The sequence below is a fragment of the Pantherophis guttatus genome, chromosome 3 (assembly GCF_059756535.1).
Source record: "Pantherophis guttatus breed Tessera chromosome 3, ASM5975653v1, whole genome shotgun sequence".
Lineage (NCBI taxonomy): Eukaryota > Metazoa > Chordata > Lepidosauria > Squamata > Colubridae > Pantherophis > Pantherophis guttatus.
In genome coordinates, this window is record NC_142065.1 from 130,243,607 (window position 1) to 130,266,515 (window position 22,909).

Below are 22,909 nucleotides of genomic sequence, written 5' to 3' on the forward strand. Positions count from 1 at the left end.
GACCTTGGAGTACTCATTTCTAAAGATCTAAGTGCCCGAGCCCACTGTAACAACATTGCCAAAAAGGCATTAAGAGTTGTTAACCTAATCTTGCATAGCTTTTTCTCTGGTAATATTGTACTTCTAACTAGAGCATACAAAACATTTGTGAGACCAATTCTTGAATACAGCTCATCTGTCTGGAACCCGCACTGCATATCAGACATAAATACAATTGAGAGAGTCCAGAGATATTTTATGAGAAAAGTCCTCCATTCCTCTAACCGCAGTAAAATACCTTATGCCACCAGATTCCAAATTTTGGGCTTAGACAACTTAGAACTACGCCGACTTCAGTCTGACCTAAGCATAATACATAGTTATCTGCCACAATGTCCTTCCTGTCAATGACTACTTCAACTTCAACCACAAAAATACACGAGCAAATAATAGATACAAACTCAAGGTAAACCGTTCCAAACTCGATTGCAAAAAATATGACTTCAGTAACAGAGTGGTCAATGCCTGGAATGCACTACCTGACTCTGTAATTTCTTCCCCAAACCCCCAAAATTTTAACGGTAAACTGTCTACTGTTGACCTCACCCCATTCCTAAGAGGTCTGTAAGGGGCATGCATAAGTGCACCAGCGTGCCTACCGTCCCTGTCCTAATATTCCTTTTTACTTACTCTTTTCATGTATTCAAATTATGTTTATACTTTTACCTGTTATCTTATATATGCTTGACAAATAAACTTATGATTATTAAACTTATGATTATGAAATTACTATTAAAACAATAATAAAATAACAGTTTTAAATGATGAGATATAAACACATATAGTAAAATAAATATATGTATAAAATTAAAATTAAATAAAATTAATAATTAATTTTAATTTTATACATATATTTATTTTACTATATGTGTTTATATCTCATCATTTAAAACTTACTTTGTTATCATTTTAATAACAATTTAAATGATAGTAGATATTTTCATAATCAGGGATTTTTTATTTGTTGTATTTGTATACCACAAATAATTAATATATTAATATATATACTTAAGACATCTTGTTAGATTGGCACTGGAAAGAAACGCGACTCAGCTGTCCGTTCAGCACTCTTTATTAGAACATAGGAAAACAGACTGCCAGCAGTGGCTCCCGAGCCTCCTTATATTCTGCTCAGGCCAGCCAGCCAGCCAATGACAGTTGTTCAAACTTCCCACTGGTGGAAATAACCAATCCCCCGGCGGATGTCTTTGTAAGGACATAATACCCCTCCCCTCTTAGTCCTCAGTCAATCATTCCATGGCATACGTGAGTCACATAGTCGCGCAGGTAGGCAGGACAAACAATGGTTCTACCTGACCTGCGCGGTTCAGTTTGTTCTCCGGTGCTGCTCCCGACAGATCTGGCTCCTGCTGGCTCCCGTCCCCCCGGTGGACAGACCCAGAACTCGGTTGTTGAGTGTGCGGGGCCTCGCCTAGCACCTCCGGCTGGAGTGGCCAGTCCACCCTGCAGCTGGTGGATTACCTTGTCGCTGCCGGGATGACATTGGGTCGGTTTCTGTCGTTTGTCTCGGAGTCGGATTGGACAGCTGAATCCCGGTAGAACCCTCGGCTCCTTACTTTTGTCTCTGGCTTGCTTCAGGTGGCTTTTGCAGTTGATGGTGGCGGGTTTCCCCCTGGCTGGACTTCCCCACTGGGGTGTTGTAGTCCTCCCCTGCAGGAATGGCGTTGGTTGCCCTCAGTGTGGTGGCGCCGGTCGACATCACTGGGGTGTCGGTGGTCAACCCTGCCAGGTTGGTGCGGACTCAGGGGGGTGGACAGTCATCGGCCTACCTCATCATACCGGTGGAGGTCTCCCTCGTGGGGCTGGTCAACGTCGACTAGGTCGGGTTGGTGTTGGCTTCCCGTGTTGGGTTGTCCCCGGTCTACCTTGTCTTGGGGCTGGTGGTCCCATGTCCCGGGGGGTCGCTGGCCATCGTCGTCGTTGGCCTGGTGACTCGTCCTGCTGGCTTGGCCCCGGTCTACCATGTCATTTTTGTGTTGCTGTTGGTAGTCCCCCTTGCCATGAGGTTGCTGGCCTACCCTGCTGGGGTGGGGTAGGCCTACCTTGCAGGGGTGTTGTAGGCCTACCTCGTCTGGGTATGGCAGGTCTACCCCGCCAGGTGGTGGCAGGTCTACCTCGATGGGGTGTTGTAGGTCTACTTCGTCGGGGTGTGGTAGTCCTACCTCATCGGGGTGGTTTCCTTCAACCTCCCTCACCCTTTTGCAGAGCTGGTCGATGTGCCTTCTGCATGACCGTCCGTCGTCCAGCTCCACCTCGTATGATCTTGGGCCAGTCACTCTTCCAATTTGGCCCTTGATCCATTTTGGCTGACCCTGGAAATTGAGCGCGAATACCAAGTCTCCACTAGCGAAGCTTCGCGCCGGTGGTGGGTTGATTGGCTTGTCTTTCGGGTTGTACTGTGGATGAAGTCTATCTAGTGGTGAGCAGAGCCTTCTCCCCATCAGAAGTTCGGCTGGGCTTTTCTTTGTTGTTGCATGCGGTGTGATGTGTTGTGCCAGCAGGAACTTGTCAATTTGTTCCTGCCAGTCCCCTGGGCCCATCCTGGTGAGCGTGTCCTTCGTGAGCCGTACCATTTTCTCAGCCTGCCCATTTCCAGCTGGCCTGTACGGGGCGATGAGGGCATGCCTGATGCCTTGACTCACCAGGAAGTCCTCCATGGTTTTAGCGGTGAGCTGCGGGCCGTTGTTGAAGACCAGGATGTCCAGCAGCCCGTGTGTGGTGAATAGGCGGCGGAGTGCCTTGATGGTGGCATCTGTCGTGGTGGATGGCATTGCGAGACCTCCAGCCACTTCGTGAACACATCCACGACAATGAGGAGGGATTTCCCATTCATCGGCCCTGCGAAGTCGATATGGATTCTCGACCATGGGCCACTGGGTTGCTCCCACTCTGTCAGCAGGGCTTGTGGAGGTGCTGGTCTCATCACTTGGCATGGGTCACATCTGGCGATCCATGCCTCTATGTCTTTGTCTAAGGCGGGCCACCAGACGTAACTCTGTGCCAGTGCCTTCATGCAAACTATGCCCGGATGGCCACTATGGAGGGTTTCCAAGGTGCTCTTCTGTAACGTGTGAGGGATCACGACCCGGTCACCCCAGAGGAGGCAGCCTTTCATGGTGGCCAGTTCGTGCTGCCTCAATATGAATGGGGTGAATTCTTCGCCCACTCTTCCCGTTGGCCAACCCCTCAATGTCCATGATAGTACCTGTTTGAGGGTCTTGTCCTACAGTGTGTGGGTTGCCACTGTGGCAGATGACACCGGGCACGTCTGGTCATCGTCTATGTGGTGAAGTCCGAGGGTAGGTGCCGGGTCAATGACTGGTTCTCGCAGTGGGCATCTGCTGAGGCTGTCAGTGTTGCAGATGTTCTTGCCGGGGTGATGTATGAGCTTGTAGGCATATCCTGAGAGGAAGATGGCCCAGCGTGTCATCCTGGGTGACATGTAAGGTGGCGTCGGCTTGTCCCCAGCCAGCAGTCCAAGTAGTGGCTTGTGATCGATGACAATCGTAAATGTCCTTCCATACAGGTATTCATGGAAGCGTTTAATGCCAGCTACAATGGCGAGGGCTTCCTTGTCGAGCTGGCTATAATTCCGCTCCACTGATGACATGGTTTTGGAGAAGTAAGCAATGGGGGCTTCGGGGCCGTTGGGCAGCTGGGGGTCTGAGGACAGCTCCGACCCCATACAGTGAGGCGTCACAGGTCAGGAACAGTGGGAGCGACTCATGATATTGGATGAGGACGCTGTCGGAGGAGAGGAGACTTTTGATTTTTCGGAAGGCTGCCTCTTCTTCCTCTTCCCACTTCCAAGGCAGCGCCTTCCCTAGCAGGCGGTGGAGCGGTTCAGCAATGGTGGCTTTCTGGTTCAAAAAGACACTGTAAAAATTCAGCAGTCCCAGAAATGCCTGAAGCTCCATTTTTGTTTTGGGGGATGAAGCCTCGTGTATAGCCCTAACCTTGCTTTTGGTGGGATGGATGCCCTTGCTATCGATTAGATAGCCCAGGAACTCGACCTCCTGGACTCCAACAACGCATTTGTCCCTTCTAACTCTTAGGCCCTTTGCCTGGAACCGCTGTAGGGCAAGCCTGAGCCTTTCCATTAGTTGGGCTTCCAAGTTTCCAGAGACTAGTACATCGTCAAAGTAAGGCACCACCCCAGGAATGCCTTGGAGAAGGCGTTCCATCATTGATTGAAATATCCCTGGGGTGGTGCTGACTCCAAATTGGAGATGGTTGCACTTAAATGCCCCCCTGTGTGTGACAATTGTTTGTGCCTCCGCAGTCCTCTCGTCCACTGGCAATTGCTGGTAAGCCTGGGCCAGGTCCAGTTTCACGAAAATGGTCCCGCTGCCAAGCAAATGCAACAGGATATGAACGGGATATGCACTCTGCGGCAGTGCCCAGTTGATGGTACACTTATAGTCGGTGCAGATGCGTACAGATCCATCATGCTTCATGGGAGTCACAATGGGGGGTCTCCCATGCCGCATGATCAATCGGCTCCAGAATGCCCTGGACAATTAATTTATCTAGCTGGGCATCCACCTTAGGCCTGAGGGCAAACAGAACTCTGTGGGGCTTGAGCCAAATGTGTACAATTGTGGGGTCTAAATTAAAAGAAATAGGTTTCCCCAGAAAATTACCTAGACTCCCATCGAAGACGTCCTTGAAGTCCTCTAGGAGCTGGTCGAGTGCGCTAGCCTGGATTTGGTTGATTCCGCCAATCGTGAGTCCTAGGGGCTTGAACCACTCCACGCCTAGTAAGGTTGGACGGACTTCCTTTACGACGGCGATGGGGAGGTCTCCTTCAAAGTCTTTGAACTTCACCCAGATGTTGGTTCGTCCCAGGATGCCTATGGAATGCCCTCCAAAATCCACCAACCTCGCCTGGAACGGCTCTAGCTGTTTCCTGGATAGCCGTGGTTGGAGTCTTTTAAGCTGGTCCCAGGCTATGATGGAGTACAGTGAGCCTGAGTCTATTTCCATGGGGCATGGGGCCCCTTCCACGTGGACGGTCATGTGGAACTTGTCGGATCCCTCGGCTGCAGCGTGTGCAATTGTTGTCTGGTGGATCCCTCTGCTTTTGGGGTGGCCATCGCCGTATTGCCGCAGGTACTGGGACCGTTTGGATGCCCTCTGGTACTCACGGTCCATGGCTCTGGGAGGTTCGAAACTTGGTTCTGCCGCCCTGCAGGCTTCCACAATGTGGCCCTTTCTCTGGCAGCGTCTGCAAATTGCATCCCGCCAGCGACATCTGGTGTGTGGATGGTCCCCTTTGCAGCTGGCACAGCATTCCTCCCGTCCGCCATCTTGGGATTTTTCCCACCGTTGGGGTCTTGTGACCTTATGGACGGCCATCTCAGAATCCGAGTCCGACCCCGTGGAGGTCTCATCAGATGATGGCTGTGGATTCCTGCGGACCTTGTGGATCCCCTTGGATCTTATCATTGTGGCTGCTGCCCTGTCAGAGGACTCGGCGGCTGTGGCTTCCTCGATGACTGCTTTCAGGGACACTTTATTTCGGCTGAGGAGCTTTTTCTGGACTGTGCTGTCCCTCATGCCGAAGATGATGCGGTCCAGCAGCTGAACGTCCACATTTTCGAATTCACAGCTGGCCGCGATCTTCTGGAGTGCCGAGATGAAGTCTTTGACCGACTCCCCTTCTGCTTGATTCCTCTGGTGGAAATCAAATTGGTTAGCCAGAGGAGTGCTCGCTGGGGCGTAATGGTCCTGGAGAACTTCTTGCAGCTCAGACCAAGGCATCTGCTCCATGTCTAGTGGTGCCACGAGGTCCATGGCCATCTCTAGGACCTCCGAGCCACAGTGCGCCAGGAAGAGTGCCCTCTTTCTGCTGTCGTTTAGGTCAGTGAAGCCGCTACCCGCCAGGAACTGCCTGAAGCGAACCATGAAGGACTTCCATTTCTCTAGGCTCGGGTTGAATGGAGCCATCGAGATTTGTGGTCTGGACATGGTTGTGACTTAGCTCAGTGCTTCAGCTCTTTTGATTGAGATGGCAATTGGCTCGCTGCTCTTTGTCAGTTCTTCTCTAGTCCTTCGTCGCCAGTGTTAGATCGGCGCTGGAAACAAACGCAACTCAGCTGCTGTCCATTCAGCACTCTTTATTAGAACATAGAAAAACAGACTGACGGCAGTGGCTCCCGAGCCTCCTTATATTCTGCTCGGGCCAGCCAGCTGGCTAATGACAGTTGTTCAATAACCAATCCCCCGGCGGATGTCCTTATAAGGACATAACATATCTATCTTTTAAAGGACAGCTAGATGTGTGTGTGTGTGTGTGTGTGTGTGTGTGAGAGAGAGAGAGAGAGAGGGAGAGGGAGAGGGAGAGGGAGAGGGAGAGGGAGAGGGAGAGGGAGAGGGAGAGAGAGAGAGACTTTAAAAGATAGATTTTTCCCACAACAGTCCTGTGAGGTGAGTTGGGCTGAGAAATAATGACTGGTCCAAAGTCACCCAGCCGGCTTTCATGCTTAAAGTGGGACTAGAACTCACAGTGTTCCAGTTTCTAGCCTGGTACTTTAAACACTACAGCAAACTTTATGAATAAATTCTTGGGAACAGAAATACTTCATAAACTGAAGACTGAGGCCTCAAAACAGACATGCTGTAGGCAATTTTAAATGAAAAGAATTTATTACAATATGATTATAGGCACACACGCTGCTGGCAGCTGACCAGTGAAAATAGTGGTAACTCTTTCTTCATCTCTTTTAAACACAGAAAATAGGCCTGCAATCAGAAAATATTTCTGCACAATGCATTTTTCTCTCTCTTTTTTAAATTTACTCTTCTGCACCAAATCTACAAATTGCTTTCTAGTTTTGTTGAAGCATGTTCTAGAGAAATCAGCTAAGAAATGTTAGCACAAATATATGTATAGCCGTCTGCATTGTGCCAGTATTGATTCATGTTATTTTCTTTTAAAGTATTGATATGCAAAAGTTAATTTGTTAAGTCTGAATGCAAGGAAAAACTAGACTAACAGTACAGTACTTGCCTTAAATCAAATCACTAAAACAAATAGGGCATAACATGCCCATTTTAAACATCAAAATCTAACAAAACTGGACTTACAAAAATGAAAAAAAAAATGAAAGTTGAAGTTTAACCAGACTGCTTTAAAGGAAGACTGAACATAAAGATATTGATCTAGTCTGGGCCAGAGAGATCCAAGTTGAAGTCCACAGTCAGCCTAGAAACTCATTAGATGACTTTGGGCAAGTCATTCTCTCACAAGCCAATCTATCTCACAGGATTGCTGGTGTAGGAATAACAATGAAGACAGACATGCAGATAAACAGCTTGGAGCTCCTATAAGGAAAAAAAAGAGAGAGGGGGAGAGGGGGGGATAGAGAAAGAGAGGGAAGGAGGCAAGGAAGGAAGGAAGGAAGGAAGGAGGGAGGGAGGGAGGGAGGGAGGGAGAAAGAAAGAAAGAAAGAAAGAAAGAAAGAAAGAAAGAAAGAAAGAAAGAAAGAAAGAAAGAAAGAAAGATGCTTTGAACTTTTCCTTACACAGGAAAACATTAAGTTTTCCTAAAATTTAATGGCACTTGTATGTAAAGAACTGAACATTCTTGCTCCAGCCAAACTGATTTTATTTCCTAAAACAGAACCCAAAAGACATCACCATTCCTGATGCACCAACATTTTCAATCCTTCTGTTGCACCATGTAGACATTCGTCCTCACAGTGCATTAAACCTTGGCATCCATCCTTTTCCTGGCATTGCGAGCCCCTGCCTTTTTCAGCATTCAATTTCCTCTGCCAGTGATAACAGCAGTACATTATTAACTTGCATGATAAAGACGTGTGATTTTTAAAAAGGCAGTAGAGATGGGGAAGAATAGATTGGGAGGGAAACAGTGATTTAACAAGAGAATGCAAAACCTTCAACTTGTGCTACATCCTCAAGGCTAAAATCATCTATTTCAGCCTCGCTCCTGGGTAAATCAGTCCTTCCTGAACCACTCAAGGATACCATGCAACTTTTAAAAATTCACTTTTTAATTTATTCAGTATTTGAATACAGTTGTTAAAAGACAGTGAACCAAATAGAAATTGTAATATTAGTTTTATTTTGCTTTTTAAAGAAGCAAATGAAGCATAATTACGAAGTAATTTTAGCTGGTGTGCCATATGCTCCATCTTTACCAAATATTCTAAATGGCTCAGAACAGGCTACCATAATGTATCTTACAATTTTACATACATATAATTTATATAGGTACTGTATGCACGCATGTATATACATTTATGTAATTGATCCCCAGACCAAATATGGCCATTTATTGTTTATTTATAAAGGTTTTATTTGAAAGACGGAGGCAGATTTATATAAAAAAGTGTCTTTAAAAAGAAAAATATTTCCTGATAATAATCATTACTGTAACAAATCCCACTCAGAGAGTAAAGCTCAGAAGAAAAATAAATGAAGTGTAACCAAACGTCCTGGTTTAAGCCTTGTTTCTCCCCTGTTAAAAACCATTGTGCATCGGCTCTTGATGGCTCGGGCAACTTTCTAAAGATTCTAAAGAAGCATAAAATTGCTTTTCCAAAGGAGAAGATGCAAAGATATACTTTGAGAGTACAGTATTATATTAAAATGACAGTCTATTGTCTTTTATCCCATTACAATCCAAAATACCTGAAACACCTGTAGAACTGCAGCCCAAAGATCTATGGTGACGTGGGTTTTGTTTTGTTTTTTTCTCATAAAACCTGAATATCTTCCATCTTCCATAAACATTTTCCCTGAAAACCCCTCCTTAGGAAAACAGGTGTTTCTCTCTTAACATGAAAATAATATAATAATATAAAACATTGGGTTTGTATGAAAAGGCCTCTTGAAAAAATAAGCACCTCAAATTATAATGAGTAGTCATGAGGAATTAATGGTTAGTAAACACAAAGCAGAAATATATAATGAGCATGTCCGCCCCCCCCCCAAAAAAAGCCAATTAGAAGTAATAGTATTTTGGGGGGGAGGGTGGTATTCCTAGAGGAAATTACTTCAATTACTGAATTGGGCATTTATTCAATTTAGTAGAATAGTGAAATACAATATGCTAAACCACAGGGCTTCATGAAAATTGTCTGCTGTGAATTCATAGGACAGCCTTACACAGTTGTCCATAAGCTAGTATGTTCAGACTTGTTCCACAATCCCTACTTAGCATGGTAAATAACTATGGCTTGGGAAGAAAGTATGAAATATAAAGCCCAAATCATGCAAAGGGCAACAGATGGGGAAAAAATCCATATTAAAGACCTGAACTGGCATTTATAAAATAACATTTGAACACTCTGGGAACATATACCTAAATTACTGTAACATGATGAACTGCTTTATAACTATCCTTGCTGATATACTGTGTTTAAATGTTAAAAATAAGATAGCAGCTTCCCTCTCTTTTTCACCACACAGCTCTGAATAGATGAAATTCCATGAGTGATCTTAAGCATAGATCCTGCAATACAGACTGGCAAATCTAATTACTGGCCCATCTACCCATTTCTCATAGACTACAAGAGTTCAGATTAAAAGGTAAACTCTCTGATATTAACATACACCTGCTGAAATGTGTGGTCAATTTAGCAATCATCTTGCTAAAGAAAAAAGAAAAAGAATTTGCAACTATGTATTTGCAGCAGTCCTTTATATAACTGCTTTCTTCCCTGCATGACAACTAAAGAGCCATATGATGAGACTTCTAAAGAAGAAACAGAATGGTTTCATTTGTCACCATTTACTATTCTCATTACAGTCTCTGTCAAAAGCATTGATTCATGCAGGGTCATTTTCCATTCTCATTAAAACCCTAAGGCACCCAAATGAGGCATAGAATTGTGGATTTTAATGCCCTGTAGCTGGAGAACACAAGGCAGTTGTAAAAGACACCAAACACATTAGTACAAAGGCTTTTCATCAAGAGGGATGTCAGGTTGCAACCTGGAGAGTTGAGTTTACCTTAAACTTTAATAGAGCAACAGGAGGCTGACAATTTCAGGCAGATGTACTTCCCTGATTCATTCTGTCCAACTCTTTATCAAACCCAGTCTTGTATGCACTATTTTAATATTATTCTCCATTAAATGATGAAAAACCATAGACAGACAAACTAGCTACAAGTACCCTGGTATTCCGTGGGAATTTCAATGAGGAGGTAAGGAAGACAGCAACATCCAAGTACCACCAAAAGGATAAGACAGGTCCTGAAGATTCAGCTCAATAGGAAGAACAAGATCCATGCCATCAACATATATGCCTGACCAATTATCAGGAACCCTGTTGGTTTAGTGAACTGGACAAAAGAGGACATGGAGGAAGCCAATGTGAAGACCTGAAAGCTCCTTACAATTTACAGAGGTTTTGATCCCAAGTCTGACACCCAGAGACTGTATACCAGACAGGGTAGGTGGGATCTGGTGATGTTAAAGCCATTGTCCTGAACAAAACCCAGAATACCTAAGAGTACATCAGTAAGATGCCATCCAAAGATGAGTTGCTAAGAGAAGACCTGAGGCACCAGCAGACAAGGGAGGAAGATCAAGCAGAGGAATTCATGTCAGACAAAAGCCTGGGTGGAATGTACCATCAACTGATAGCTGATGTGGCAGACATTGGGAAATCTTACCAGTGGATTGAAAGGGCTGACTTAAAAGACAGCACTGAGGCACTGATTATAGTAGCACAAAAACAGGCATTAAGCACTAGATCCACAGAAGCAGAGATCTTAAACATTTTTAATTGGAATATAGAATAAAATACAAAAATACAAATAATAGGACACTATGGGAAGGAAAGGGGGAAGGAAAAATGAGGGGGAAGGGAGAAAAGGGGAAAAAAAGCATTGACACTGTTGCGGTAGAATAAAGCATTAACATTGAACCTCAACGTTTTACTTTTCCAAACCAATATAAACTAGCCATTTCTATAACAACAAATCAATCTAATCAGTAAAACCCAAAATCAAAGTGTCATTTTTTTCCACCTCAAGCACAAAGTCCAGAAGTCGTCTCCATGTAGCAACAAAAGTACTTATATTCTTTTCTTTAATCAAAACAGTCAATTTAGCCATCTCTGCCAGCTCCATCAACTTCTGTAGCCATTCGTCCATGGTGGGAATCGAAATGTCATTCCATTTTTGTGCACACAGTAGTTTTGTTGGCATCAACATATATAAGATCAAGGTTCCAAATTTTTTTTCGAAGTCTTTTTCCATTAAACTCAGAAGGAAAGTTTCTGGGTTCATCTTAATCTTCATTTTAAGAATTTTCTGTATTAAAATATGAATCTTACTCCAGAATTTCTTTGCTTTATCATAGGTCCACCCTAAATGATAAAAGATCCCTTCTTTATTTTTACATTTCCAACATTCATTTGAGATACCTTTATACATTCTAGATAATTTATCCAATGGTGGGTTTCACTTACCTTTGCTACCGGTTCGCTCGCGCATGTGCAGAGTGTATTTGATGACATCCGGGCGGGTGGAGCCTTTAATGTGAATTTTAAATCTTTTGTCCACATATTTTCCCATTGTTCAAGCATTACATTATATCCAAAATTCCTTGCCCACTGAATCATACAATGTTTTTTACATGTTCACTTTTCAAATTCAATTTCAAGTTACTTTTAAATAAACCGTAGCAATAATATGTTCATCGCTGCTGCATAGAGGGGTTTTCAATTCATTTTTAACAAAATCAAACCCATAACTCTTTTTATCTAGTTTAAATCTTTCTTTCAATTGTTGATATGTGCAAACCAATGGCAAACATAACCTTCTGATCAGTGGTGGGATTCAATTTTTTAACAACCGGTTCTGTGGGCATGGCTTAGTTGGGGGTGTGGCTTGGTAGTAATGTGACCGGGTGGACGTGGCTAGCTGGTCATGTGACCAGGTGGGCATGGCTAGCTGGTCATGTGACCGGTGGGCGTGGCTATCTGCATAGGGACTACAGAGGGCTGAAAAAAGTCATTTCTGACTGGTCCTCACATTTATGACCGGTCCTCGCACTTATGACCATCCTCACATTTATGCCCGTTGCGGCATTCTTAACAACCGTGTCACTCATTTCACAACTGCTTCTCTTCTTCATGGTGACAAGATAGGGCAAAAACGTAAAATGTGAGGACAGTCGTAAGTTCTAGGACTAGTCAAAAGTGTGAGGACCAGTCAAAAATAACTTTTTCAGCCCTCTGAGTAGTCCATATGCCCACAAGGACTACCCAGAGGGCTGAAAAAAGTGATTTCTGACAGGTCCTCGCACTTTTGACCGGTCTTCGCACTTGTGACTGGTCATCATTTATGCCCATTGTAGCATTCTTAACAACCGTGTCACTCATTTCACAACTGCTTCTCTTCACCATGGTTACAAGATAGGGCAAAAACGTAAAATGTGAGGACAGTCGTAAATTCGAGGACTGGTCAAAAGTGTGAGGACCAGTCAAAAATAACTTTTTCAGCCCTCTGAGTAGTCCATATGCACAAAAGGACTACCCAGAGGGCTGAAAAAAGTGATTTCTGACAGGTCCTCGCACTTTTGACCGGTCTTCGCACTTATGACTGGTCATCATTTATGCCCATTGTAGCATTCTTAACAACCGTGTCACTCATTTCACAACTGCTTCTCTTCACCATGGTTACAAGATAGGGCAAAAACGTAAAATGTGAGGACAGTCGTAAGTTCGAGGACTGGTCAAAAGTGCAAGGACCAGTCAGAAATAATTTTTTCACCCCTCTGAGTAGTCCATATGCATAAAAGGATACAGCAATAGAGAGGGATGAAGGAAGGGAAGGGAAATTAGAGTAGGAGTGAGGGTAAGAGAGGGAGGAAGAGAGGAGGAGAAGGAGAAAGGAAGAGGAAGTAGGGAGGAGAAGAAGAAGGGGAGGAAGAGAAAGTAAGAAGGAAAGAAAAGAGAGAGGTGGTAGGTTTGAGGAGAAAGATTGCTGTACAATAAAAAAGATGAAAGGGAAGAAAGCCAACCCCAAACAAATATAAAGATATTAAGATAAAGAATGAATTGTTAAACTTTAAAGAATAAAAGAGAACAAATATGAATAAATAACAATAATTAGAAACACACATACAAACATACAATGTATTTTCTTTGAACAGAGTATTTGGCGGTTCACAAATTTAAACAGTGTTTAGTCATTTCAATTAAATTTACAATTTCTATATTTCCTTTTTGCCATATTTATTCCTCATCTATTTTTGTAAAAAACCAATATTACCCTTCATCTTCATCTCTAATCTTAATCAAATTCAATTTTTCCCTTCTATTCTATATTATACCCCTTCCCATTGTCATCTATTTTTATATCCATCCTCACATTGGTTAATTATGTAATATTACAGTTGTTTAATATAAATTCAAATTAGTTATATAACTACCTTTTTTGTATATTAATCAATATGAACATGAATATTCCAATTATTTCCATGCAATCCAATTTCTTACAAATCAATTAATTATATTTACCAATAATAATAAACCAAATAATTTCCCCCATATATTCCTCCAAACCACAACTTAACCATTTCTGCTTTCAACACAATATACAATTAATAGTATCTCAATTATTACAATTCCCTAGTTAAATAGAGCTTTTGTTCTTTTGTGTTTTAAAATCTTGAACTCTCCTCTTTTCCCCTAAATTTCCCATTGTTTGCACCTACCTTTTTTGGTGAGGAAAAAGAAAAGAAATCTGCCTGCCTAATTTTCCGACGTTGCAACAACAGCAAAGCCAACAGCCTGCTTTACTTTCTGTTTCGTTTTTCAGCATAGCTAGGGGGGAAAAAATCAGCACTCTTTGCAAGCAAGCAGCAGAGCCCTGAGCAAAACAACTGAGAGCAAATCAGCTGAGAGTCGGGAGCCGATCTAAGCAAGGGCTAATTAGCCTATGCTGAAGCTCCGCGGGCCAATAAAATTACAAAAAAACACCGAACCCTTTGTTAAATTGCTGGCTCGCCCACCCCTCGCCCACCACTATTTATTGGCAATAAATAGTGGTGCGGAGGGGCCGGGCAAGGGGCGGGGCGAGCCAGCAATTTAACAAAGGGTTCGGCCGAACCCCCTAGAACCGGCAGAATCCCACCACTGCTTCTGATTCTAGCTCTTCCCTCAACTTTAGAGAAGGATCCCCAGAGTTGAAAGGTATTATTTTACCACAAGTCCACCAGTCTGTTTTTGACACTATTTCTTTGCTAAAAAAGACTTCCTGGGGAGACACCCAACTTCATTAAAAAAAACCTTATTATATATTTATTCCAAACTCTTAATATGGCACATCTAGCAAAATGATTATTAAATTCAACATTAACTTTGACTTAATCATACCATAGGTAACCGTGCCATCCAAACCTTAATTTGTGGCCCTCTAACACACTAGACATCATATACTGAATAGCACAACCAAGTAACTAACTTTGTATACAGGAACATGTCCACAGGTGTCAAACTTGCAGCGTCACATTGCTGTCACATGACATATCACAATGTTTTTCCCCTTTGCAGAGCTGGGGAGGGCATGGCCTGTGCATGACGCATCCAGCCCACAGGCCTCCAGTTTGACACCACTGGGCTAGACCCTTCTAAGCCCAGATGAGAGATTCCATAGAAGGTCAGGAAGAATAACAGGGCTAAGTTCCTAATGGGCTTCCATGTCCAGAAGGACAGGCAGGTATTGGCCAACCAACCAGACATTGTGATAATAGTCAAGGACTAGAATACAGAGGTGGTGATAGATGTACAGTGATAGATGTACAGTGCCGATAACATCAGGATAATAACACCAGAAAGAAGAGTATGAGAAGCTGAAGAACTAAAAGGATGTGGAAAGTAAAGTCAAAATGGTCTTAGTAGTAGAAGGAATACTTAAGGTTATAACTCTTAAGCTGGAGGAGTGACTCCAACAGATCTCAATAATAACATCAAAGCTTTCTTTTCAGAATAATGTTATATTAGGCACAGCTAAGTTAGCTGTGCCTCAAACTCCCAAGCCTTTGGTAGAGGACCCAAAATTGAGACACACACACACACACACACACACACACACACACACATGGAAGGAGGAAAGGGAGAGAAAAAGAGGGAGGGAGGGAGAGAATGAATTGTTGCAATGCATTATTCGTAACAACACATTTGAAGACCATTTAGAACTTCAGCAGGTCCACAATACAGTGATAGGTTAATGACTAGAGCCTCTAGATTTTCCAATGTAACACTTAGGAAACACTTAGGAAAGCTTCACTGTTACCATATCCCTTTTGGGTAGAATTCAAAGTGCTGGTTGTCCTCTTTAAAGTCCTACGTGGCTTAAAACCTAGATGTCTACAGAACTGCATTCTCTCAGAGGAAGAATGAGAAATCTCCAGGTTCTTCTCTTAAGACGTGCCATCTTCAAAGAATATAGGGAGAATTCTTTTTAGTTTAGCCCTCTTCTCTGGAATAACATTTTACCCAAGATCAAACTGGCTCCTACTCTATTGGGCTTTCAGAAACCCTCTATTCCAGAGAGGCTTAGATCAGGGAAAGGGAAAGCCTCCTCCTATGGATAGGGGTCATGTTAGGTATTTCTTTGTTGCTCCTTTGTTTTGCCATTGTCTTATTTAGCATTATCATTCTAAGCATCTCAGAGGAGATTAGAATGGCATATAACACATAGCAAATAATGAAGAAAATTCTGATGATTCTGATGAAGGAAATAAACAATATGATTGCCAGTGCAAGCACTCTTTTGTTTCACTGTTAAGATTTAATTAACATTGACTACCTGAAAACCTTTATTCTTGACTAAGGATGCAAAATATTTTTTGCTTTATATTTTTAAGTACCTGATTGGTATTTCCTGGACCAAAAATAATTATCATAATTATTACAAAGGTTTTGATTTGGTTTGATGTAACTTGGGCTTAAAATCCCATTAGCAAAGTAATTCACTTGATTGGAAGCCTAAACATGAATTTTGCTTCAGAAATCCAAAATCTGTCTCTCTCATTGGGATAATTCCTACTGATTATCACTGGAAATAAACAAGTGCCATTTGAAATGACCACTATGAAAGATCTATGCTTAACAAGTTGCACATGAATAGATAGAAAGAGGATTGTTAATTAGCAGGCTTTGTAGACATGGTCTCCATAAAGGACAGTTGTGTGAAAACACCATAAAATTGATATAGCATGCAGGTGACGCTAACCTGAATCCTTTCAGAAAAATAAATGCAGTGATTTTGTGATAAAAGGGATTTTCAAATCTGGGAAAGGATGCAATTTCACTCCCAACCACACCTCCATACGTTTTGCTCGTTGCAATTTCTATGACTCTAGTATGCAGGAATCATATAGCTTAATCAGGGCAAGAAACCTGAACAAATTCAGAATGATTCATGAAGCTGGGACTGTAGCTCTAATGAGTTTCAGGGAAGTTCAGAGTTGAGCGAAAGCTGCCTAATACAAGATCTATTCAATGCAAACCTTTCCCAATTAGCTCCAATTCTGTTCAAAATTTTAGGATTCATATGTATCCAAAGCCTTCCCATGATTAAGTTTGAGAGGGTACCCTTCAAATTACATGATACAATTCTAAGTTCAAAAAATATGGACTGTAAAAAGAAATATAGAGAAAATATTACTTTGGGGAAGAAAAAGCAATAAATTCAAAAACATAGAAAATGTGGTCAATATATGGGCAGGTAACAAGGTTGGAAAATGTTAAATCATGTCAAATGTTCATTTGTCGAACATGGATGTGTGTATTTGATGGCTGTTTAATGAAAAGAAAAGAATCTCATCACCACAGGAAGTATTGGCCATTCAACTGCAGAATAATTTACCCAGACACTTGTAATGACAATGTTATATGTCATATGCTAGTTAGTGTTTCATTTTTATTGGTAGCTGGCATCTATATCCTAATAAATAAAGCGTTACACACTGAATATGTAACTGTTGAAGTCTTAGAATCAGTTTCCTTATAAAAATAAGCAATATACTCTAGAAGAAATGGGATTAGTTTATGAATTGAAATTTGAAATTTGTGCTTAAAACATTCCAGCTCTCCAACTATTTATTTAGTTATTTGAAGTATTCATTTCAAAGGCTTATTCAGAGGTGCTCACAAAGATATTATAACAGCCCTCCTAAGAATATCTACAGAATTCACTATAAGAGAGAGAGAGGGGGGGAGGGAGGGAGGGAGAGAGAGAGAGAGAGAGAAGGGGGGTGGGAGGAGAAAAACAGCCACTTGCTTGCTAAATATTTCAGTTCCTAATTATTTGAATTTTGTGTCCTACAGCATATTTCTTATTTTCCCCATTTTTTGAGCATCTCTAGCACTTCTTGTATTTTTTTTCCAGTTTAGTGATATATTACTTTCAGAAATAAACACAAGCCTATGGGGGGGAAAACATACTGATGTTTAGATCATTCCTTAATTATTAATTTCTTACAAGTTATATAATGCAATCATATGATTAATTCATTTCTTTTTTATTAAGAAATTCAATTCAATGACTTCATGGAGTTTGATTTTGGTTAAAAATATATACATTCTACAGCATTCTAGATCATATTTTCTGTTGATAAATACTAATGGTCCATCATTTTATAAAAGTTTATGATTATAACTTAATATAAATTTCAGTCTCTTCAACCACATATCTTCCCTTTGTTCCATCTGTATGTTATAACAAAACACCTTACCCACTTTATCATGCATTTTTCATTTGTTCTTCTATTTCAAATTTCAAAAAAAGTTTATACATTGTAGCAGGCGAATGTTCACCACTTGTACACAATTCCATTTCAGTCAGTTTTACAATGTTCAATACTTTATATTGTCTATTTTGAATCTTATTGATGACTGCAAATAGGAAAACACTCAAGTATGTCATCACAATAGGTATAAACAATTTTAACAACTTTTTATCTCCTCTTGATTTACAACCAAGCCTCTCTTCATCCTATGTCCCATATCTTCTCTATAAACAAACCCATAAAGCATCATCCTTTCAAACTTGCTACCAGAAAAAGTCCATTAAGAGTGGACAGAAAGAACAACCTATCTATTTTATCCTTGATAAAGTAAACCAACATTCTTTTCTTTTCTTTTATTTCTAAGAATCTTAATCTTCATTCCATTCAAGTAATGATGTAGAGCTTGATTTCTTTGAATTTTGTTTTTAATCTCCTCTTACAAGATTTAACTAAGCTTTAACAACCTCTTTTGTAAATCCAATATAAAATAATTATCCAGGTCACTCTCTTGGTTTATTATTTGTAATTCTCCTTTGATTTTTAAAGCATCCACCAGTTTCTTTTGTGTGTCTAATGAAACATCCTTTTCAGGGGTGGGTTCTAAAAATTTTTACTACTGGTTCTGTGGGCGTGGCTTATTTTGTGGGTGTGGTGTGATGGTCATGTGACAATTCTTTAGGATTTAGCAGAGGTACTGGTCTACCAGGCTTTTAACTGCTTGCAGAGCTGTACCGGTCTACCCATTTCTTCTTGGAGCATTCCGGTCTACCTATTGGTTTTTGGAGGCACCGGTCTACCCATTTGTTTTTGGAGGCACCGGTCTACCCATAAAAATAATAAAGGGTAAGAATAATGCGGGGGGTGGGCAGGCGGGGGGCGGGAGGGGGGCAGGAGGGCTCAGCTCCCAAACAAAGAGAACGGGTTCATTGATGTCATATCGTCACCGCTACTGGCTCGGCAGAACTGGGCCGAACCGGAAGGAACCCACCACTGATCCTTTCCCATGCCTTTCATTTGCAGATCCACTGTCAGTATCAACTCTATTTTTGTCTCTGTCTTGTCAGATAAAACTTGCGTCTCTTCTGCTATATCTTCATTAGGACCCAATCTTTCTGAAGAAACCAATAGAATGATACTGACATCCATGTATATAGATCAGGGGTGGTATTCATTTACCTTCACTGCTGGTTCGCAAATGTGAGCGTGCTCACGCACGATACTTCTGCGCAGGTGCAGGACCTTCTGCACCTGTGCAGAGCATCAAAACGGGACCTGATGATCTCCAGGCAGGTGGGCAGAGCCTCCCACAGCCGCCGCTAACATTTCACCTGAACCAGATAGAACTGGCTGAATACCACCACTAATCTAGATGTATATACATAGATGTAGATGTTATTTTATTGTTTGAAAAAAAAATTAGCAAAGAAAAAAAATAATTTGTATAGCAGAAATTGATACAGTCTCCTCCTACTTAATTTCTGTTTCCTATGTTATAGAGCCCAACTATACTTCCCTCCTTACTAATTCCAACATAGAAATTCCAGTCCAATGCAACCAGCACATTTTATTTGATTTCTGATGAGTTTCACCATAAAACTCAGCAGCTTCTTTTTCTTCTGCATCAGTGGTTGAAGCATACATTGAATAACTATCATATTAAAGGGCTGACATGAAATCTCACTGATATTATTCGGTACTGACCTGCATTATACTCAAGTACCATCCTTGTTATATTCTTCCTATGATAGCAATAACATTCCACTTTGTTTTTTAGATCCTGAGTAGGGAAGAGTATGGTCTTCTATCTGAATTCTTGTCCATTTTAATTTTCTGATATCTAAGTGTGAATGTGTATTGTGTTAGGTTTCCCATGTTCCCACTGCAATTCTCTCTTTGCACTTTTGCATTTTCTTTTCTTGCATGGCAATAGAAGTCTGGAAAGCTTCAAACTCTCATTGCATAAACAAAATTAGTACTCTGAAAATCCTCACCATTTCCTCAGTAGCATATTGAGTGCCATCCAATTGAAAAGCCTATCATCTGGCACTATCTAATCCAGGGGTGTCAAACTGGATTTCTTCAAAGGCTGGATCAGCACTGGAGTTCTCCTCCACAGGCCAGCCTGGGGGGAGGAGTGAGACAGGATGAACACTTCCTGCATCATCCTGCTGGCCAAAACAGGGCATGTGGGGCCTCTCACACACACCCCATTTTGGTCAGCCAAGTGCTGCAGAAGGCTGTACAGCCTGAAAACGGAGAGAGGGAAGTCTCATGTGGCCTCCCCACACCCTGTTTTCAGCCTGTGCGGCCTCCTGCAGCACATTGCTGGCCAAAATGGGGCACAGGGAGGCTGCATGAGGATCATGCAGCACTTTGCCAGTCAAAACAGGGCATGGGTGTGTGCACAAGCCCTCCCCCCCACACACACACCATTTTGGCTGCCAAAGGCACCCCGGGCTGGTCCTTTGCTATTTCGAGGCCCGCCCTGCGGGCCACATTTAAACAGATTTAAGGCCTTGAGTTTGACACCCCTGTTCTAATCAAACTATCTTGCCTATTATCTTTGTGGCTTTCTTAGTAAAATGCAAAATGATTTACCTTTGCCTTCTACTGTGTCACAGAAAATGATGCCTTTACTATTGTAATTAAAGTGATCCAATAACTTGCTGTATCACTGCGATCTGATATAGAGGCCTAAATGCTTTGGAAGGGCAACTAAGCTGACTCTTTTGGTTGTTTGGGTTATTTTACTGTCTGCTAAATCCTAACGAATGTTCTACATGTGGTCTCTGTAATCTATCTATTTAAAAACTGAATGTGGATCCTTTTGGAGCAGAAATGACAGCATTGTTAAGAGGAGAGAGGTATGAAAAAGCTTGGAAGGAAACTAGTTAATAAATAATAGTCATGGGCATAACATTCTGGCTGCCCTTTGAAAAGGGAAAAGTGTGAAGAGGGAAAAATGTATTCTAGAAGTGGACAAAGCTAGTTGAGAATTTGCCATGGGATGATTCTGCACTGCAATATATTCTTTAAATTCTCACATGAATAATACAAAAAACACTTCCCAATGTTTCATCCTAGTTTCTAGGCAGTCTGATTTAATTTAGCACAAAGGATAAACAAAGCCAGCCTAGAGATTCTAACTGACTGAGTTCCTGTAAAGTCTCACTGAATACGAGCCAAACAAAGAGGGTCATAGTATGAATTATGACACACTCAGTCTTTCTCAACTGCAAGCCATGTAGGACAAAGTACTTTTGTTCTCTGTATATTTACCCTGAGTGAAACTTTATAAAAATTACTAAAGTGTGTATTTCTGGAAATGTTTTCTCTTTTCAAAAGTGGCAACGTTTCATTTGATGCAAAATGTAAACCAGCTGGAGATTATCACCATCCTTTCCTTTTTGCACATTAAATGAGTCCAGAGACCTGCTAATTACACTGTTGGAAGATGTTCTTTTAAAAAGGTAAAAGAAAGGAAGATCTGAAGGCAACACAGCCAGAAATTGTCAGAAGAAGGAAAAAAAACCTAAAGAAGACACTTCTTAACCAACTTGCTTGCAGTTGTTAACAACCAATAATGAGATACAGACTATGAAGAAAATGAAGCGTAACACAGCTGGCTGCTCACAAAATGGAGTCTTGAGCCAAAGCAGATATTTTTCTTTCATTGAAGTTGTTGTTTATAGTGAAAGGTGTCCTCAGAATTCCATCAAGCCTTCACTTCCATTAGAATGGGGTTTTGTGGGGTATGTATCTGAATGTATATTTATGTTACGCATTAAATAAATTGTCAAATGCAGGAAATCAGGAGTCAAGGCAATTCAAATGAATATAAAGGTTTATTGCAAGCTTAAACTCTCTACAACATGGGATCTGGCCCATGGGGTGCTTAGATCTGGCCCATGGGGCCATCGTGGAAACAGCAAAGGACCAGACTGAGGTGCCTCTGCTAGTGAAAATGGAGCTCAGGGGGCTGTGCCCCATTTTCAACCACAACAGCCTCCTGCAACCCTCTGCCAGCAAAAACAGTGCGTGCCCACCTGGGCTGTGTTTTCACTGGCAGAGGTCTATCAAAACAAACTAAAAATAAAACAAAAGGAGAAATGTTTCCCCTTTTGCATTTGAGCATACAAGAAGGGACAGGAAATGAGAAAGGGAAAGAGAAAAGGGAAAGGGAAAGAACATGCAAGAAGGGACAGGAAAGGAGAAAGAAAGAGATGGGAAGATGGGAAGAGAGCAAGGAAGAAAAAATAAGGAAAGAGGGGAAGGAAAGGAGAAAGAAGAATGAAGAGGGAAGGAAATAGAAGAAAAGGAAGGGAGGGAGGGAGGGATGGAGGGAGGGAGGGAGGGAGGAGATTATAGGGAGGAGAGTGAAGATTTTAGGGAATTCCTGACTTATCACTTGGCCACCACAGCTGCCCCTGACACGAATCCCATGTCATGCCCACCATAGCCACACCAACAGCCATGTCCATCATGACCACACACCCATAGCCATGCCCCATGCCCCCCGGCCCTCCGAGGTCAAACACAACTCTGATGCAGCCCTCAATGAAATCAAGTTTGACACCTCTATTCTACAAGAATCTGAACTATTAACAGTCAAAGCAAATTGGTGGTAAATAAGAATCAATGAAATTCAAGTTGGGCTGGACTTAAATCTCTTGTCTACTACATAAATTACACTAAGGATAGACTGGATTAGCTAAATTATTTATAAGGTTGTGAAATAATGGTACATGGGCCCTGGTTGGTTAAAGGAGAGGTTATGGCAGAATAGAATAGAATAGAATAGAATAGAATAGAATAGAATAGAATAGAATAGAATAGAATAGAATAGAATAGAATAGAATAGAATAGAATAGAATAGAATAGAATAGAATTCTTTATTGGCCAACTGTAATTGGACACAAGGAATTTGTCTTGGTGAATATGCTCTCAGAGTACATAAAAGAAAAGATACGTTCATCAAGAATCATAAGATACAACACTTAATGATAGTTATGGGGTACAAATAAGCAATCAAATCATATTAGAAAACAGTCAATATAAATCGTAGGGAT

General features: G+C 41.7%; 1 long non-coding RNA gene across 1 annotated transcript in view; it reads left to right on the plus strand.

The window, feature by feature from the left end:
- LOC117662455 (uncharacterized) overlaps window positions 1-21,650 on the plus strand; it is a 48,043-nt gene extending 26,393 nt beyond the window's left edge. The window contains exon 2 of the long non-coding RNA XR_004590412.2: window positions 21,186-21,650. This is a non-coding gene — a long non-coding RNA (uncharacterized LOC117662455). The remainder of the gene's footprint in view (window positions 1-21,185) is intronic.
- Window positions 21,651-22,909: the final 1,259 nt, after the last annotated feature.